Here is a 12,980-nt window from a genome sequence, read left to right on the forward strand (position 1 = left end):
CTCCCTCAAGGTCCAGGAATACCTAGTCCAATGCTAGTACCTTCTCCACCGAAAGATTGCACACCTCTGTTTCTCCAGCAGGCCCTTCTCAGTGCACACACCAGGGGCTCATGCTTTCCTGCCATTCAAGTTCCCTGTGTGTCACCATCCCAACCCCTCGATTTGGGGACTCCCTCCTTCTCCCTCAGGCCAGGGGCAATGGAGAGCCTCAGCAGTATCTTCCCGCTTCCAGCTCCTGGTGGGAAAAGCTAAACCACAGTAAATAAGAGGGGGTTACCAATGTCCAAAGGATACGTCCCTCTCTGGGTGGGTCCTCCTTTCTGGGCAGCTATCACAGCCTTCATGCTTCCCACCCTGCACTCTGCAGGTTTTCTCACCTCTAGCTCTGCAACCCAAATGAGCGAATCCCCTGTCTCTTAATTCCTCCAGCAGAAGGAGCATTTGCTGCAGGTGGGGCAGGGCAGGCTGAGCCCAAAATAATCCCTTAACCCCTTGTTGCATAGTGTGGCAACCCCATCACAGGCTGGCTGGGAACTCAGCTCCAGCCAACCCAGCAGCAAAATCTGTGTCTGGGGCCTTGGGGCTTTCCTCTCTGCCTCCGTGTCCTGTCCTGTCACCAGAGTAACAGGTTTCAGAGCTAAGATGCAGAGGGCACTTCCCCCACCCCTTCAGAGAGTGTTCGGCTCAGGCTCTTTGTAGACTCAGGCAGTATTGCTGCACTGATTACAATCAGGGCAGTTCACACCTCTCTGAGCAATAGGCTAAGGCTCTCTGCAGACTCAGGAAGCATTGGTTCCATTCGGGAAAGTTCCCACCTCTCAAAGCAATGAGTTCAGCTGAAAGCCAAGAGACATTTTGAAACTTTTCTTTGCAACCTTGAGGGTTAGAGATTTTGTTTTTAATGAAAATGGGGTTTCTGATAAAAACTTGCAAGTCCAGAAGCCAGGGTCCTGAGAATGGAACTAAACCCAGCCCCACTTCATTATCCAAACCTCTAAGGCCTCCCCAATAACCACACTCACCCCCAACACAACCCTTCCTTTCAATACCTCCATAACGACAACACTGACTTCCAAACTGTCACCTGTGAAGGTTGTCTTTATTACATGCAGCCTGGTTGAACACGGAGGTTGTGATCAGTGTCCCTTGTTGGTCAAGGAGTACTGACCGTGGAGGAAGTCCCTACCTCAAAGAGTTTACAGTCTGTTCAGCAGATACAGAATTGAAATTCTCCCTGGAGCCTCAGGGCTTTGGAAACACGATCCACATTACAACGTGTGGGGATCAGACATCGAAAGGTGCCTAGATTCATAGATTCCAAGGTAAGAAGGAACCATTGTGATCATCTAGTCCAGTGGTTTTTAAACTTTTTTTCTGGGCACCCAGTTGAAAAAAATTGTTGATGCCTCTGACCCAACGGAGCTGGGGATGAGAGGTTTGGGGTGTGGGAGGGGCTCAGGGCTGGGGTTGAGGTGCAGGGGTGAGGGCTGTGGGGTGGGGCCAGGAATGAGGGATTCAGGGTGTAGTGAGGGCTCTGGGCTGAGGATGCAGGCTATTGGGTGGTGCCAGGGATGAGGGGTTTGGAGTGCAGGAGGAAGTTCCAGGTTTGGGGCAGGGGCTCAGGCTAGGGCAGGGGATTGGGGCACGGGCTTACCTCGGATGGCTTCTGGTTAGCAGCACAGCGGGGGTGCTAAGGCAGGCTTCCTGCCTGTCCTGGCACAGCGCCGTGCCCTGGAAGCGGCCAGCAGCAGATCTGGCTCCTAGGTGGAGGTGCGCAAAAAGGTCTGCACGGCTCTCACCTACAGGTACCGCCCCCCACTCCCATTAGCTGGGAACCAGCCAATGGGAGTGCGGAGCTGGTGCTCGGGGCAGCGCACGGAGCCCCATGGCCCCCTGGCCTAGGAGCTGGACCTGCTGCTGGCCATTTCCGGGGGAAAAGTGCGGTGTTGGAACAGATAGGGTCTAGCCTGCCTTAGCCGGCAGCACTGCCGATGGGACTTTTAACCGCACGGTCGGCGGTGCTGATTAGAGCCGTCACGACCCAGTACTGGGTCACAACAAACAGCTTGAAAACCACTGATCTAGTCTGACCTCCTGTATAGCACAGGCCAGAGAACTCCCTCCGAATAATTCCTAGAGCAGAGCTTGTAGGAAAGCCTCCACTCCGGATTTAAAGTTTGCCAGGGATGGAGAATCCACCATGACCCATGGTAAATTGTTCCATAGGTTAATTACTCTGTTAAAAATGTATGCCTTATTGCCACCTTTACTGCCTAAGGGACGGGGCGATCCAATCCCCATTAACATTAATAAGGGGGCATCTGAACCCCGTGCTTAACTCTGAACACCCCCCCACCCCCAGGAATCAAAAAGACACTAGCAGTTTGGCTAGAAATCAAGGGATTAAATCCAAGGGGTTGTTTAAAATAAGTGAGGTCCCTAAAAATGTTTAGCTCTCCTTAGCTGTACCCCTGCACCGGAGGGAGCATGTAGAAGGGAGACACATGTATGGGTTTTATGGGGAGTAATAAGGGATGAACCTTGGCTAATACACACCCCAGGGCTGGGACGTGTAGGGGGAGGCATGTATGGCATTCTAGGCTGTATGGGTTCTCCGGTGCGTAATAAGGTGCGAGCTCCAAACAAAGCTCTTCCCACACTAGAGGCATTTGAAGGGTCTCTCCCCGGTGTGGATCCGCAGGTGGCCGGCCAGGGTGGATCCTTGAGTGAAGCATTTCCCGCAGATGGGACATTTGTATGGTTTCTCCCCTGTATGAACTGACTGGTGCCGGATCAGCTGGGAGCTGCGGACAAAACCCTTCCCGCAGGGGCACCTGTAGGGCCGCTCCCCTGTGTGGGTGCGCTGGTGCTGCAGGAGGTGGCAGCTCTGAGCAAAGCCCTTCCCGCAGTCAGGGCATTTATAGGGCCGCTCCCCCGTGTGGCTGCGCTGGTGCCGGTTCAGGTTGCGGATCTCGCTGAAGCCCTTCCCGCAGTCAGGGCATTTATAGGGTCTCTCTCCTGTGTGGGTGCGGCAGTGCAGGGTGAGCTGGGAGCGCCGCAGGAAGCCCCTCCCGCAGTCGGGGCATTGGTAGGGGCGCTCCCCGGTGTGGGTTTGCTGGTGGCAGATCAGGTGGGAGCTCAGGCCAAAACTCTTCCCGCACACACCGCAGCTGAAAGGGCGCTCCCCGGTGTGAGTACGCTGGTGCTGGATAAGGCCTGAGCTCTCGACGAAGCCCTTCCCACAGTCAGGGCACTGGTAGGGGCGCTCCCCGGTGTGGGATCTCTGGTGTCGGAGGAGCCGGGAGCTCCAAGGAAAGCTTTTCCCACACTCGGGGCACGTATTCGCTCTCTCCCTGGCCTGGGTTCCCCGAGATACCATGTCATATTCAGCTTCGACACCAGCTCTGGATTGACTCAGTTTCCCTGCTGGGGGGGCAGAATGACAGTGGAGAGCCTCATCAGTATCCTCCGGCTTGGGGCTCTGGGACGTCCTCGGCAGCTCCGCTCCCACAGTCCCTTCCTGCTGGGGGATCTCCTCAAAGTTCCCACTCGCCATCCCGGCACCTGCTGGGAGAGAGAGAGAGAATCCAGGTGGGGCTCGTTCCCTGTGCTGGGGTGAAGGGGGGGGCAGCAAAGGGGTTTGTCGCTGAGCAGAAAACCTGATGGGCAGGACGTGAATCCCCCAAACCCTTCCCTGAGGGGAGGGGGGGGGGGCCGGGGCTGCCCCAACAGCCCAGTTGAGCCCCCAGAGAAAGGCTGGGGAAGGGGAGGGCTCCTGCCCTGAGGACAGGGACCTGCCGGGGACGATACTGAGAGGAGACAGAACTGGGGGCTCCCGGCGGCTTTGCTGGGATCCCAGCTGTTCCCTTCCCTCCCGGACGGGCTCCGAGCCGGGGTCGCTCATCCCTCACCTGGGTGGGCGCCTCTCGGGGTCTCCCTTTCCTCGGAGCCCGGGAGATCCGGGACCCTCGGCTCTTCCCCTGGCTCCATGCGGGGGATCCCGGCCGGGACGGGGAGTCCTGCTCTGGGGAAGGAAACAGGCGAGACGGGGCTCGGTGAAATGTCCCCCGAGGTCTCGGTCCGGGGAACCCGCCCTGGGTTTACCCCGGGCCCCGCTCCCTGCTGGGGGACACGGGATCCGCGCTGGGGGTGACAGTCCCAGGGCTGCGGGGCCCGGGGGCTGCGGGGCCGGTCCCCCAGGAATCTCAGCGGGGAAGAGCCCTGAGCCGGAGCTGCCCCGGGGCCGCCAGAGCCCGCGAGCTCCTGATCCCCGCGGGGCAGCGCCGCAGCCAGCGAGCCCGGAGCCCGGTAACTCTCCTGCGGCGCGTCCCGCAGAGCTGCCTCTGCCCGTCCGCCGGGAGCCTCCCCCCCCGCCCCGCGGGACCCTCCGCCGGCCCCGCCGGGAGCCTCCCCCCCCGCCCCGCGGGACCCTCCGCCGGCCCCGCCGGGAGCCTCCCCCCCCGCCCCGCGGGACCCTCCGCCGGCCCCGCCGGGAGCCTCCCCCCCCGCCCCGCGGGACCCTCCCCCCCCGCCCCGCGGGACCCTCCGCCGGCCCCGCCGGGAGCCTCCCCCCCCGCCCCGCGGGACCCTCCGCCGGCCCCGCCGGGAGCCGCCCCGCCGGGAGCCTCCCCCCCCGCAACGCGGGACCCTCCGCCGGCCCCGCCGGGAGCCTCCCCCCCCGCAACGCGGGACCCTCCGCCGGCCCCGCCGGGAGCCTCCCCCCCCGCAACGCGGGACCCTCCCCCGGCCCCGCCGGGAGCCTCCCCCCCCGCAACGCGGGACCCTCCCCCGGCCCCGCCGGGAGCCACCGGGGCGGGCACCCCGCGCCGCACCTGCCCCGGGGCAGCGTCCCCAGCACTCAGGCCGGGGCGGGACCGACTTTCGGACGGGGCGGGGGCGGGGGCGGGGGCGGCTTCCAGCGCGGCCCACTTGGCCAAGGTCTCTGGGAAATGGAGTCTCCCTTTGCCGTGCCCCGGGGGGGAGGGGCTGGAGGTTCCCGCCTCGGCCCCACCCCCTCGTGAATATTCATGAAGGGGCGGGGAGCTGGTACCTGTGTTCCAGGCTGCCCCTTCGCCGGGAGATCCGCTCTGGCTGCAGCAGGAATTCACTGCGGGCCGGCTCGGAGCCGTGTGCCGGGGGCGCTCAGACACGATGATCCCCACGGTCCTGTGTGGCTTTAAGAGCTACGAATCTGCCCCCTCGCCTGGCAGGCGCAGGGAGGCCCGGGGGGCGGGGCTGGGGCGGGAGAAGGGGCAGCAGGCAGGACAGACGGTCCGCTGGAGCGAGGCTGGAGAGCCGGGGGCTGGTCAGCCTAGAGCGGGGAGGAGGGAGAGGGGACCGGAGAGAGGAGCGAGGTGGAGACAGGAGCTTAGGATCTTCTGTGCCACAAGACCCTCAGGGGACGTTCAATGGACTTGAAAGGCAACAGATTACAGAGGAAGAACTTTAGGACACCAGTCCCAGCCACGAGCCAGGCCTGCCCAAGGCAGACACAAGGTGGGAGAGGGAAAGAGGCTCAGAGAAGGGAATGACTCCCTCACGGTCCGGGAATACCTAGTCCCATGCTAGTACCTTCTCCACCGAAAGATTGCACACGTCTGTTTCTCCAGCAGGCCCTTCTCTGTGCACACACCAGGGGCTCACGCTTTCCTGCCATTCGAGTTCCCTGTGTGTCACCATCCCAACCCCTCGATTTGGGGACTCCCTCCTTCTCCCTCAGGCCAGGGGCAATGGAGAGCCTCAGCAGTATCTTCCTGCTTCCGGCTCCTGGTGGGGAAAGCCAAACCACAATAAATAAGAGGGGGTTACCAATGTCCAAAGGATACGTCCCTCTCTGGGTGGGTCCTCCTTTCTGGGCAGCTATCACAGCCTTCAGGCTTCCCACTGCACTCTGCAGGTTTTCTCACCACTCGCTCTGCAACCCCAATGAGAGAATTCCCCATCTTTTAAGTCCTCCAGCAGATGGAGCATTTGCTGCAGGTGGGGCAGGGCAGGGCTGGCTGAGCCCAAAATAATCCCTTAACTCCTTGTTGCATAGTGTGGCAACCCCATCACAGGCTGGCTGGGAACTCAGCTCCAATCCAACGCAGCAGCAAAATCTGTGTCTGGGGCCTTTCCTCTCTGCCTCCGTGTCCTGTCCTGTCACCAGAGTAACAGGTTTCAGAGCTAAGATGCAGAGGGCACTTCCCCCACCCCTTCAGAGAGTGCACACACCAGGGGCTCACGCTTTCCTTCCATTCAAGTTCTCTGGGTGCCACCATCCCAACTGCTCTATTTCAGGGACTCCCCCCTCCTTCTCCCTCAGAGCAGGGGCTCTGTGTGTCCCCCATTTCCTCCCATGCCAGCAGGTCCCACACGTTTCCAGTCGTGTGTGCTGTTGCAGGACAGGCCTGGCTCTACCATGGTTGAGTTCGGGTGTTATTCCCGCAGCCTCTCGCCACTTTCTGGAGGAGCCCAAGTGAGAGAAAAGAATTGGTGAGTGTTAACAACTGATATCTCAGCCAAACTGGAGCAGATCTTCCAGGACAAAGAAAAGGCACTTCTCCAGCCCAAGGGCTTTCCCTTTGCTTAATTTCAGAACCCTGCTACAAATGAGAGAGGTGTTAGAGCTTCTCAAAGAAAGGCTGCAAGAACATTTCATAAATCAAAACATGGACATTTTTGTTATTTTAATGTTTCCAGCCTGGTTATACCCAGAGGAACCAATCAAGTGTGGGATCCCAATGTGCTAGGCATTGTACATATTGAAGAGACAGGCCCCGTCCCAAAGAACTTACATGTATATATTGGGACAAAGTTCCTCCTCTGCCTTGGTGGGTCCTGCACTTATTGGCGGATTTGATTGCCTCAGAGATTCACGGCAGCCCTCAGATTGGCCACTTTTGCTAGTGCCTCAAACCTGCTGTTCACTCAGCCTACCTCATCACTGGCCAGCATGGGGAAAGGGAGGAGACCAATCCCAGCAGTCTCTGCTCACCCACCTAGTGGGTTGGGGGATAGGCCAGGGACCTTCCCCTCTTGTGGGACCCACAGTCCAGGTCACCCCCTCTGGTATCAAATAGGGAGTTGAGGGGGATGGGGGGAACCCGGGTCCACCCTCTACTCTGGGTTCCAGCCCAGGGCCCTGTGGATTGCAGCTGTCTACAGTGTCTCCTGTAACAACTGCATGACAGCTACAACTACCTGGGGTACTTCCCCATGGCCTCCTCCCAACTCCTTCTTTATCCTCACCACAGGACCTTCCTTCTGATGTCTGATAACGCTTGTACTCCTCCGTCCTCCAGCAGTACACCTCACTCTCAGCTTCTTGCACGCCTCTTGCTCCTTGCACGCACTTCACTAACTGAAGTAAGGTCCTTTTTAAAACCAGGTGCCCTGATTAGCCTGCCTGTCCTAACTGATTCTGGTAGCTTCTTAATTGGTTCCAGGTGTCCTAATTAGCCTGCCTTAATTGGTTCCAGCAACTTCCTGATTGTTCTGGAACAGCCCATTATTGTACTCAGGGGAAAGGCACCTGCTTAATCTGGGGCTAATATATCTACCTTCAATCACTCTGCTGTAGCCATCTGGCCTGATCCTGTCACAATATATATATAAATATATATAATAAAACTAGGTTTGGCAGAATTTTTAAAAATAATTTCAACAGTTAATACCAAAGTTTATTTTGTTTTAATCTCTTTAAATTTTCACAGTTGCCGGAAATTAAGTCGGGAGGGTCAGATAATTATTTAATGATAGCAGATGTTGAGATTCAAAAAATTAAAGTTTTATAAACCATTAAAACCAAATTGTCAACATCACATGTCAAAATATACAAAGTCAATATCCTGACATCACCAAATCCTACCTATTTTACTATTCATTCACTAGTGGATTTGTAATAAGTTTATTTCCAGTCACTGGATTTTGACTCCAAGAAGTTCTAAAGCAGCATTTTTCTTACTTTGCCTATCTGTAAATTTTGATTATCACTGGAAATATTTTGTCACTGGCTTGTGTGTGCACGGTGAAATTGACATTTACCAACTAAAAATCTATTCCTTACAAGGCTTTATGTAGATTCACAGATTCTAAAGCCATTGTGGTCATCTAGTCTGACCTCCTGTATCGCACAGTCCATAGAGCTTCCCCAAAATAATTCCTAGAGCAGAGCTTTCAGAAAAACATCCCATCTTGATTTAAAAATTGTCAGAGATGGAGATCCACTACAGCCCTTGGTCAGTTCTCCAATGGTTAATTACTCTGACCATTAAAAAATTATGCCTTATTTCCAGTCTGAATTTGTCTGACTTCAACTTCCAGCCACTGGATTGTGTTAGATCTTTCTCTGATAGACTGAGGAGTTCATTATTAAATATTTTTTTCCTATGGAGTTACTTATAGACTGTGATCAAGTCATCTCATAATCTTCTCTTTGTTCAGTGAAATAGATTGAGCTCCTTGACTCTGCCACCATAAGACATGCTTTCTAATCCTTTAATAATTCTTGTGGCTATTTTCTGACCTCTCTCCAATTTATCAACATTCTTCTTGAATTGTAGGTACCAGAACTGGACACAATATTCCAGCAGTGGTTGCAAAAGTGCCAAATACAAAGGTAAAATAACTTCTCTACTCCCACTTGAGAGTCCCCTGTTTATGCATCCCAGGATTGCTTTAGATCTTTTGGCTACAGCGTTGCAGGGAGAGCTCGTGTTCAGCTGATTATCCACCATAACTTCCAAATTTTTTCCAGAGTCCCTGCTTCCCAGGACAGTTCGCCATCCTGTAAGTCTGGCCAACACTCTTTGTTCCCCGATGTATACATTTACATTTAGCTGTATTAAACACAGGGTGTAATACAGGATGAACAAGGCACTAGCCGGTTGGAAATAAGAGGCTACATGGGAGCCAAGTGATCAAATAAATAACCCTCCCAAAATGTTTAATGCCAACATTCAAAATCCCCTTAACCACATCCCTGAGCAGGAGTGAAGGAACGGGTGTGGATTCTCTGATGGGCAATAAGGTTTGAGCTCCGGCTGAAGCTCTTCCCACATTCAGGGCAGTTATAGGGGCGCTCCCCTGTGTGGGTGCGCTGGTGTTTATTAAGATCAGAGCTGCCAACAAAGCTTTTCCCGCAGTCGGGGCATTTATAGGGTCTCTCTCCCGTATGGGTTCTTTGGTGGGTGATAAGGTACGAGCTCCGACCAAAGCTCTTCCCACATTCAGGGCAGGTATAGGGTCGCTCCCCAGTGTGAATCCTCTGGTGCTTAATAAGAGCGGAGCTGTCGACGAAGCCACTCCCACAGTTGGGGCATTTATAAGGTCTCTCTCCCGTGTGGGTTCTCAGGTGCCTGTCGAGCCTGGAGCTTAGGCTAAACTTCTTCCCACACTCAGTGCAGACGTAGGGTTTATCCTCTGAGTGGACTATCCGGTGCCGGATGAGGTGAGAGCTCAGCGAGAAGCTTCTCCCGCAGTCGGAGCATTTATAGGGTCGCTCTCCCGTGTGGGTGACTTGGTGTCTAATAAGGTGTGAGCTCACACGGAAACATTTTCCACACTGGGGACACTTATAGGGTCTCTCTACTTTATGGATCTCCTGGGGTGGGCTCAGAGAATGGCTTTCTCCATGGTCAGGGCGTCTGTAGGGTCGCTCCCCTGTGTGGATTCTCTGGTGCTGCTTCAGGTTCGACTTCTGGTTGAAGCTCTTCCCACAGTCAGGGCATTTGTAAGGCCGCTCTCCAGTATGCACCATTTGATGCTGGAGCAGGCGGGAGCTCAGAGAGAAACTCTTCCCACAGTCAGTGCATTTATAGGGTCTCTCCCCTGTGTGGATCCTCTGATGCTGCATGTGATTGGACCTCTGACTAAAACTCTTCCCACAGACAGAGCATGTGTAGGGTTTTTCTCCCGTGTGGGATCTCTCATGGCGGATGAGCATAGAGCTCTGGGTGAAGCTTTTCCCGCATTCGGGGCATTTATAGGGTCTCTCTGCTGTGCAGGTTCTTTGCAAGCCAAGGAGCTTCTTAGAACATTCTTCATCAGTGGGTTCTCCCTCTGTGTCTCCCTGCTGCCGTCCTCTCCTTCCCTGGCTATGACCATTGTCTCCCTGCTCAGGGCTCTGGGGCATCCCTTGCAGTTCTGCGCCTGCAGGCTCATCTTGATGGGGATTCCTCTTCTTGGTCCTGGAACCTGCTGGGAGAGAGAGAGAATCCAGCTGGGGCTTATTCCCTGCTGGGGAGAGAAGGGGCAGCAAAGGGTTTGTCACTGAGCAGAAAACCTGATGGGCAGGAAGTGAAACCCCTGGCAGGGCAAATCCTGGCTATGCCCAGTGAATCATCGGTGTTGTTATAGGCCTGGGCATCAGTGGAAAGTATCTACCCTGCCCAGAAGCATCATTTATACCACCCTCCCACCCCCCAGCTGCCCCCTCACTGTGATGTCGTGGCTGCAGGCTCAGAAATCTGGAGGGTTTATGCAAATGAGCAAATCCCCTAATTTCCATACAATTATGCAAACAAGACTATGAATATAATATCCCCTCAAAAATAATAATAATTTTAAAAAGGGATTCTCCCCATTCTCTGTAGTCCCCTCTCAAGGTTTCCCTGACTTCACTCCCTTTGGCTCCACACCTTGCTCCCCACCTATGTTGTAACCATAGAGAACACGTCTCTCTAGCCTGCCTGTAACCACAGAGATGGGCCTAGAAGAATGCACGTCTCTTTGGCCCACCTGTAACCAAAGAGTCAGGGCTTAGACTGCATATTCCCAACCCTACCCCCCAGTAAATAGCGATGGGACTCAGACCACAAATATCCCTGCCCTGCCAGTAACCATAGAGACCCAGCGTAGAGTGTACATCTTCCAGGCTCAACCATAATCATAGAGACTATATCTAGAGTGTGCACTTCCCTGGCTCCCCCGTATCCAAAGAGATGGGGCCTAGAATGTGCATTTCCCCATGCCTGCATGTAACCATAGAGCAGGGCCAAGCATGCACATCTCCCCAGCTCTGCTGAAACCATAGAGATGGAGCCTAGAGTGCGCATCTCTCCAATTCCGCTGTAACCATAGAGATGGAGCCTAGAGTGCGCATCTCTCCAATTCCGCTGTAACCATAGAGACGGGGCCTTGAGTGCGCATCTCTCCAATTCCGCTGTAACCATAGAGACGGGACCTTGAGTGCGCATCTCCCCAATTCTGCTGTAACCATAGAGACGGGGTCTCGAGTGCGCATCTCCCCAATTCCGCTGTAACCATAGAGATGGGGCCTTGAGTGCGCATCTCCCCAATTCCGCTGTAACCATAACAACGGGGCCTAGAGTGCCTGTTCCCCCATCAGGGGGTGACTGGCCCCTTTAAGGGGAAATGGGCCCAGCTCCACCTGTGCCATAATTAATGGCATCCCAGCCTGAGGCTGCGGGAATAATGGGGTTGGATCTTAGTATGGTGAACACCTGGGCCTCATAATAGAAAGGCTTAAGAGAACACAGTGAGGGGCTTGATGTAGAGCAGAGATGACGACCCATGCCATGCCATGCCAAACCAATTCACTTCCATTCCCTTCCTGTGGTGGGGCCCTAGAATGAGGGGCCAGGCTCCAGGGATGCCGTCCTGTGGCCAGCGTTCCACAAGAGAAACAGGGAACTGACGAAGAGTCCTGGAGGGATGAGAGGCCCAAGCGTGGAAGTACAGTGAGGAGACTTTCCACTTTATGCATCCGATGAAGTGAGCTGTAGCTCACGAAAGCTTATGCTCAAATAAATTGGTTAGTCTCTAAGGTGCCACAAGTCCTCCTTTTCTTTTTGCGAATACAGACTAACACGGCTGCTACTCTGAAACCTAAGAAAACTTTCTAACTCTATGGATAGTTCAGAGGCAACATGTTCCAGGGCTGGAGGTTGTGGAGTCCCTGTCATTGGAGGTTTTTAAGAACAGGCTGGACAAACCACTGCCAGGGATGGTCTAGGTTTACTTGGTCCCACCTTAGCACAGGGAGATGGACTTACATTTTTATGATTTTGCAGTGGGACCAGGGGGGAGGTGGGTGAAGGGACTGTGAAGAGGCCAGCGTGGGGTTTGACCAGTTACAGCTGGACTTGGATATCCCGGAAGGGCACTGAACTTGAAGTGTGACCTGGCTTGAAGGCTGAGTCACCCAGAAAAAAAACACAGCAAAGCCAGATCAGCCGACAAAAGGGGGTGCTGAAGCTGGACGAATCCCTGTCGTGTCCTGACCCCAGAGGGTGCTTGGGTGGTGAGTGCACCCCCCCCCATAACACTCCCCGTAGCCACAGAGATGGGGTCAAGCAGCACCTCTCCCATCCTTCCCTGCACATGCACACCCGGCCCTTCCCCTCTTGCACACATGTGTGCACCCCCCCTCCCCATGCACACCCATCCTCTCACCCTGCCACCTGCACACACTTCCTCCGCTCCCTGGGTGGATGGAAAGGGAACCTGGGTGATGTGTGTAGGAGGGGGGCAGTGTTCAGGGAGATGCTGCTGCTCAGGGAGGGCAGGGGATTGCGGAGGATTTAGGGTTCTCTTGTAGACGGGGGGGTCTCCAGCTGTTGCTGATGGGGACGGAGAGGCAGAGTCAGCACTTGGGGATGTGGAAGGGGCAGCTGGCCCCGTTGGGGGGGGGTGACCCCCTCTATCTATGGGGTGGTGAGGTTCCAGGGAGGGGTTCCCTCAGGAATCTAATGGGGTGGGGAGGAGTCCTGAACCGAAGCCTCCCCCCGGGGCACCTCCGAGCCCCCCGATCCCCGGGGGGGGGCAGCTGCTCCTCACCCAGCGAGGTCAAGGTCTTGTCATTCTCCTGCATGACGTCCCTGCAGAGCGGCCTCGGAGCCTCCCCCAGAAGCCCCCACTCCGCCCGGGAGAACCACCAGGGAGCCGCCGGCTGCTGGGGCAGGAGCTAAGGGGGTGGGAGCGGCTGGGGCTGGGAGCCTGTCCACGTTGAGTGCCCTCCCCGCTGCAGGGGGCTCTGG

General features: G+C 55.6%; 1 protein-coding gene and 1 pseudogene across 2 annotated transcripts in view; both read right to left on the reverse strand.

The window, feature by feature from the left end:
• Nucleotides 1-12,980, reverse strand: part of LOC119566362 (zinc finger and SCAN domain-containing protein 2) — a 558,782-nt gene that overhangs the window by 528,151 nt on the left and 17,651 nt on the right. The window lies entirely within an intron of this gene.
• On the reverse strand, nucleotides 2,036-12,960 carry LOC119566366 (annotated as a pseudogene).

The sequence above is a fragment of the Chelonia mydas genome, chromosome 6, assembly GCF_015237465.2.
Source record: "Chelonia mydas isolate rCheMyd1 chromosome 6, rCheMyd1.pri.v2, whole genome shotgun sequence".
NCBI lineage: Eukaryota > Metazoa > Chordata > Testudines > Cheloniidae > Chelonia > Chelonia mydas.